The sequence below is a fragment of the Nerophis lumbriciformis genome, linkage group LG08 (genome assembly GCF_033978685.3).
Source record: "Nerophis lumbriciformis linkage group LG08, RoL_Nlum_v2.1, whole genome shotgun sequence".
NCBI lineage: Eukaryota > Metazoa > Chordata > Actinopteri > Syngnathiformes > Syngnathidae > Nerophis > Nerophis lumbriciformis.
Genome location: NC_084555.2, coordinates 30,986,544 through 30,994,053, shown reverse-complemented (window position 1 = coordinate 30,994,053; position 7,510 = coordinate 30,986,544).

The following is a 7,510-nucleotide window of genomic DNA, read 5'->3' as shown; positions in this document are numbered from 1 at the left end:
CGGGGTGTCGTCGAAAGCTACAACGCCCGCCGCCGCACCGCTGTCCTCACCTGTCTGGGTTGACTTCCCCCTTCTCCGGGCCGCCGACCGCATCGATGATCGGGTGAAGTCCTTCATCGCGCCGTCGATCGCTGGAACGCAGGTGAGCACTGGTGTTGATGAGCAGATGAGAGCTGGCGTAGGTGGAGAGCTAATGTTTTTAGCATAGCTCTGTCGATGTCCCGTAGCTAAGTTAGCTTCAATGCCGTCGTTAGCAACAGCATTATTAACCGTGTGGTTACAGGTCCAGAGTTTGGTAGTATTGTTGATCTTAATTCTGTCTATCCATCCAGTCAGGGGCTTATTTCTTTTGTTTCTATCTGCATTTAAGCACAATGCTATCACGTTTAGCTCCGAAGCTAAAGTGCTTCACCGATGTATTGTCGTGGAGATAAAAGTCACTGTGAATGTCCATTTCGCGTTCTCGACTCTCATTTTCAAGAGGATAGAGTATCCGAGGTGGTTTAAAATACAAATCCTTGACCCACAATAGAAAAAGAAGAGAGTGTGGAATCCAATGAGCCCTTGTACCTAAGTTACGGTCAGAGCAAAAAAAAATGCGTCCTGCACTGCACTCTAGTCTTTCACTCTCACGTTCCTCATCCACGAATCTTTCATCCTGGCTCAAATTAATGGGGTAATCGTCGCTTTCTCAGTCCGAATCGCTCTCGCTGCTGGTGTAAACAATGGGGAAATGTGAGGAGACTTTCAACTTATGACGTCACGCTACTTCCGGTACAGGTAAGGCTTTTTTTTTATCAGCGACCAAAAGTTGCGAACTTTATCATCGTTGTTCTATACTAAATCCTTTCAGCAAAAATATGGCAATATCGCGAAATGATCAATTATGACACATAGAATGGATCTGCTATCCCCGTTTGAATAAAAAAAAATCATTTCAGTAGGCCTTTAAATTGACTCAGCCCCACCACTTGTCGGGTGCTCTGAGTGCAAGAGTGTGCATCATGCAGGGTGGAATATAACTGCTAATGTAGTAGTTATAAAATTGCTGTAAATGTGAACATGCAGACAGTAAACAGGAAGGAAGAAAAACAAAGCTTTAATTCATTATAGTATCTGCTAAAAGTAAGAAAAAAAGGGAGAAAGAACATCATAACGAATTACTTTACAAAGTTTAAAAAAAGGTTATGAAGACAAAAAAGCTGTGATAAGGTGATCTGCCATCTATTACTGTTGCCTGGTGCAGGAGAGTCTAAAAAGACAAATGGAAAAAATAGTAATCTGTGTTAAAATCATTCTAATGTTTGTTTGGAAAATACTTCCTGGTTTTATGTTGTTTTTCTTTAGTACCTGCGTTTTAAAAATGCTTAGTTGTTGTTTTAGTCACTGATCGGGTTTCAACTACTTTTGCCTGGCTTACCCAGTAGAGGGAGACACGTTCTTTCATTCAGCCATTACAGACTGGACCTGAATGAGTGAACATCGTGTCCGTGTTTCTGTTCAATATCCCCCCCTCTACAGGGGTGTAACATTTTGGAGGCACCGCTGGGATCGGGTGAGACAAGGTTCGACTTCTGCCAGCGACAGACGTCCCAGGCTCTCATTCAGTCCCGTTCAACTTACCCAGGGAGGCAGCATCCAGTGACTGAAACGGTGACGGTTGGAGTGTCTACAACACAGCACAAGCAATCTGAGGTGAACCAGCAGCGCCATTGCCAAGGTTTAGCACACAAACTACCACTGCAACAGTACACTGAGTCGTTGCCACAGCAATAATGGAGTCAACCGAGACAGAGACATTGCAGCTGTAAATAATTGGACTTTTATGTAAACTGTCAGCAGACAATCTAAAAGAACTATGTGTCTCTCTTGCTATTGCTGGAGATGCTCTTAAACATGTGGAAGGAAAAAATAGAGCATCGTTAATTACAATGATAAGTAGCCACCTGCAGAGAGAGGAGTTAGAGCAACTCGAGGATATGGGAATGGCAGAGCTCCTCTCCTTCAAAGACGAAGTAGACAAGATCTGTAATAAGGTAGCACCAAAGGAAGAGCCAAAAGGACCAGTTCCAGGTCAAACCCCTATCTCCTGGCACAAAGAATTTAAAATAGCTGGACAAATTGGAGAACCAGAACAAAAAGACCGCCTCACATTTTCCAGCTTAGCCCGACAGATTGAGCATGGCCTCCTCAAAGGTTTCCCAGAGACTGAAATTGTTGATGCTGTCATAAGAGCCATTGTTCCAGGAATGCAGTTACGCAGCTACTTAGAGGGGAAAAGTGACCTCACGTTACCGACTTTGAGTAGAATACGCCGCTGTCATTACCAAGAAAAGAGTGCCACAGAATTATATAAGCAGCTGTCATCTGAAGTCCAAAGCACAAAAGAGACTTCTCAAAACTTCCTCATCCTTGCTCTCTATCTAAGACAGAAGATTCTGTTTGCCTCACAGGAGGCGGAGTCGGGCTTAAGGTACGACCCAGTGCTAGTGCAGAACATGTTCCTTCACTCAGTTATGACTGGCTTGCAGAATGATATTATCAAACGGGATCTCCAGCCATATCTAGAGCAAGCTCGTGTTTCTGATGAACTCCTGTTTGAGAAACTGAATATTGCATGTGCCTACGAAAGTGAGAGGCAAGACAAGAAAAAAATGACAACACCACAGCGACCTGTAGCTGTTCACTCTGCTCAGTCTGACCACACTCCAGCTGAAAAGAAGGAGAAAACAAACCAGTCAAGTCACAATAAGAATCAAACTGATATTTTCACAGAATTGCAGGAGATGAAAGTTAACATGTCCCTCTTAAAAGATCTTAAAGCTGAAGTGGCTTCCATTAAAGAGTCTATGCAGCAGTCCTCTTACTTCCCCAGACAGCACCCAGATCCATCAGCTGCACCAGACTGCCCTCCACATCAGTCAGCACCAGTTCACTGTCACCCACCACAGAGACACTGGGCCACTCCTGCCCCCGCAGCACAACACTGCTATCCTCAACTCAACCAAAGGTTTGGCAATCAATATGCTCCGCCCACACCTGCACCACGCCGTAGAGCAAGATGTTATGCTTGCCAGCAGACAAACACTGAAGACTGCATTCACTGCTTCAAGTGTGGCAGTAGTGAACACTTCGCAGCTGGTTGCAGAATGGAAAGATCAGGTCCATTCAGAGGGAGTGGTTTAAACGGGCAAGGGTCACCCCAGCGGGGCAGGGAGTGACCGTCTCATCAATCGTGCCCCAGGTTTGTTCAAAGTGTGGTGTACATGGAAGAAATGTGAGGCTGAGACAATGTGCAACATGTAAAGGTGTGTTATACTGTTCAAAAACATGTCAACATGAACATTGGGAAGTCCACAGGAATCAATGTACAACAACCTCATGCAATACAGTCCGAACTACACCACAAAAGAGAAAACAGGTCAAAGTCGCTCCACTAGTTGGAAGGAGATATTTAATTGACTGCCATATTCAAGGTCAGCAGGTTAGAGCTCTGTGGGACTCTGGCTCACAAGTGACTGTAGTGAGTGAACAATGGAAAACAGAGCACTTACCACATGTAACATTAAGGGACATTTCTGAACTTCTTGAAGCTGATGAAACTTTAAACCTCATTGCAGCTAATGGGGGAGACATGCCATACACAGGATGGATAGAGGTGACATTTAAATTAGCTTCAGATGGAGTCCCTACAGCAGAGGTCATTGTTCCCACCCTGATCATTAAAGGTAACAGTCTTTCTCAACCTATCATTGGCTCAAATGTGATTGGACTTATAGTTGCTACTGAACTGCAGCAGGATGATGCCACCAATAAACAGCAGCTAATCAAAACTGTCCAAGCAGCTTTTCCTGGCTTTGGGATGGATCAGGCTGAAGTTTTTTAGAACAAATTACTGCTGAGCAGCAACCTCATGAGAATGTAGTTAAGACGACCAGAGAGCGAGTGCATGTGCACATCCCCAGACACAACTCTGTAAAAGTAGTGTCGAGTTTTGACTGCACCTTTACAAGAGGAGACAACGCTGATCTTTGAGCCTAGTGTTAATCCACAATGGCCAGAGGGCCTTGAGTTTACTGACACTGTTGTGATGTTGAGGAAGGCTGCAAAACCATTCATACTTGTCGACGTGCAAAACCCAACAGATCATGACATCGTGCTCCCTGGCAGAACTGTTATTGGGACGGTACAGCAAGTTCAAGCAGTTTATCCAGCGACAGTCTTTGAACGGCCCTGCACCACCCCTCCAGTAACAGTGAGTAATGTGGGAGTAAGGAATGCAGAAGCTTCTGGTGGTGAATGGGATCCCCCAGTCAACTTGGATCATCTCAGCTTACTTGAAAAAGAAATAGTGAAACAAATGTTAACAGAAAAGTCAGGCTCCTTCTCAAACTCTGATGACGACATCGGCTGTGTTGAGAATTTGCAGTTCACCATCTCACTGAAAGACACAGAGCCAGTGGCCAAGACCTACCTCTCTGTACCAAAACCACTGTATCAGGAAATGAAAAGCTACCTACATGATCTCATCACACAAGGTTGGGTGCGCAAATCAAACTCCCCCTACGCATCCCCAGTTGTGTGTGTCCGAAAAAAGGATGGGAGCTTACGACTGTGTATAGACTACCGTGAGTTAAACCGTAAGACTGTACCAGACCGTCAGCCCATCCCCAGGGTGCAGGACATCATGGATGGCCTGGGTGGAAACTCCTGGTTTTCACTCTTAGACCAGGGGAAAGCCTACCACCAGGAGTTCATGGCAGAAGAGAGTCGCCCACTCACTGCTTTTGTGACCCCCTGGGGTTTATATGAATGGATTCGAATCCATTTTGGCCTAATGAATGCACCGGCTGCCTTCCAGAGGTGCATGGAAGAATGTCTTGAGGGAGTTTGAGATGACATTTGTGTACCATATCTTGACGATGTCCTTGTGTTCAGTCAGTCATTTGAAAGCCATGTTGAAAATGTCAGAACTGTGCTGAGGCGACTGAGAGAGAACGGTATAAAGTTGAAGCCGTCCAAATGTGAGATGTTTCGACGAGAGGTTCGCTATCTTGGGCGGGTCATTTCAGCAGAGGGTAGCAAAATGGACCCTGCTGACACCATAGCTGTCAGAGCCCTAAAAAACAAGCCACCAACCAATGTGGGAGAATTAGGAGCTATCATGGGTCTCCTGAGTTATTACCGTCAGTATATTCGGGATTTTTCTCAAATCGCTGCCCCTCTCTACGACCTCATGAGAACCCCTGCTGATGTACAAAAGACTGACGAATGTGCTAAAAGAACAAGACAGCTTAAAAGAAAACACAATGGCGTGCCATCCAACCAGCCCACTGTATGGACAGAAAAACATCAACACTTACTTGAGGAACTGTTGGACGACTTAGTTGAACCACCAATCCTTGCCTTTCCTGACTTTAACAAACCTTTTGTTTTACACGCAGACGCTTCCAACCTGGGCCTGGGTGCAGTTTTCTATCAGGAACAGGAAGAAAAACTGCGTGTAATAGCATATGCGTCCAGAGCCCTCACCACATCCGAGAAGAACTACCATTTTCTTTCTGGAAAACTAGAGTTCCTCGCCCTTAAGTGGGCCATGTGTGAAAAATTCAGAGACTATTTGATCAGCTCATCATGCACTGTGTACACCAGGGCTGGCCCGTGGCATAGGCCGTATAGGCAAATGCTAAGGGCGCCGTCCATCAGGGGGCGCCACGCCAGTGCCACAAATGTTGGAGAAAAAAAAAAAGTTGGTACTATTATTTCTAAATACAAAAAATAATCCCTCGTTAATTAAAATGAAAAGTAAAGCCTATATAATAGAAATATTATTTGTTACAACATTACGCCCCCCCGCACGTGCGCCCCCTCCCTTCCCGTATCATGACTTTTTTTGGACGTCACCACATCAAAAAATCAACACAAGATGTCAAAACGGCCAAAACTGTCAGGTGCCCAGGGAAGAAAAAAAGAGAAAAGAAGAGGAGGAGAAACGAGAAAAAGACAGAGGTAGCAGGTAGGTAACGTTAGCCTACATGAAATTATTTGTCTGTTACAGAATGTGATAGTAACCTGGCTTTTTAGCATTAAGCTAATGTTACATGATTCGGCAATTGCTAATCAATAAATCGCTAGTTCTGTTTTAACGTCGGGTTAATATTGTGGAGGGGGCTAAATTGTCATGGAAAATAATAATGTAACGTTAGGTAATTACAGTACTCCCACCTTACATTCCTCAGGGACATTTGTATTAGATCTTTTAAGCAGGTGTTTTTTGTTTACATTGTTATTGCCTTCTGGTTAGCTAATGTTTGACCTGCAGGTAATAGTCACTTTTACACCCCTTTATATATTAGGTATAGTTGTAAGCCTAGTTGTTAAAATGCACATCATTAATGTTAATTAAGCAATATGTATGTAAAAAATATTGTATTTCATATATTCATTTTTTATTTTTTGCATTCATTTATTTATTCATAGTTTTTTTTATCTTGTTAACTATTCTGATTGTTAATTTGCTTTCTTTAAGTAAAAAAAAGGTCAAAGACAAAGCTATTCGGTTTCTTGTGAGTATATACACTTCACTGCCGATGTGGGGGGGCGCCACCTAATATCTTGCCTAGGGCACCAGATTGGTTAGGGCCGGGCCTGGTGTACACGGACAATAATCCGCTCACATATGTCTTGTCTACAGCTAAACTAAATGCAACTGGATGCAGGTGGGTTGCTGAATTAGCGAATTTTCACCTCACCATTCGATACCGGCCAGGAAAAGAAAACGTTGATGCCGACACACTCTCGAGGATGCCATTGGATATTGAGACAATGTTTAAAGACTGTACTGAGGAAATGTCATCTCGTTCGGTACAAGCAGTCGTACAGTCAATTGAGGACCCAAATCAAATCAAATCAAATCAAATCAACTTTATTTATAAAGCACATTTAAAATTTACCACAGGGGTAGCCAAAGTGCTGTACAATGAACAGGTTAAAAGATAAAACGAGTACCGAGCAAACACAACACAACACAAACAGAACACGATAAAAAATAAATAATTAAAATAGAATAAATAAAAACATAAAAACATAAAAACAGGTTCACAGCAGGTGTATTATGGGGCGCCATTGCAGGATGGATATCACTCAGTGTTAAAAGCCATGGAATAAAAGTATGTTTTTAAGAGAGATTTAAAAACAGGAAGAGAGGAGGCTTGTCTAACACTCAGGGGTAGGTCGTTCCAGAGCTTGGGAGCAGCAACGGTGAAAGCTCTGTCACCTCTAAGCTTCAGCCGTGTCAGGGACCGTCAACAGCAGCTGATCGGCTGATCTTAAGGATCGGGTGGGGCAGTAAGGCTGAAGGAGGTCGGAGAGATAGGTTGGCGCGAGGTTGTTTAGACATTTAAAAACAAATAAAAGGAGTTTAAAATTGATTCGGTAACGCACAGGGAGCCAGTGAAGGGACGCTAAAATAGGGGTGATGTGCTCACGTCTGCGGGTCTGTGTTAGCAGA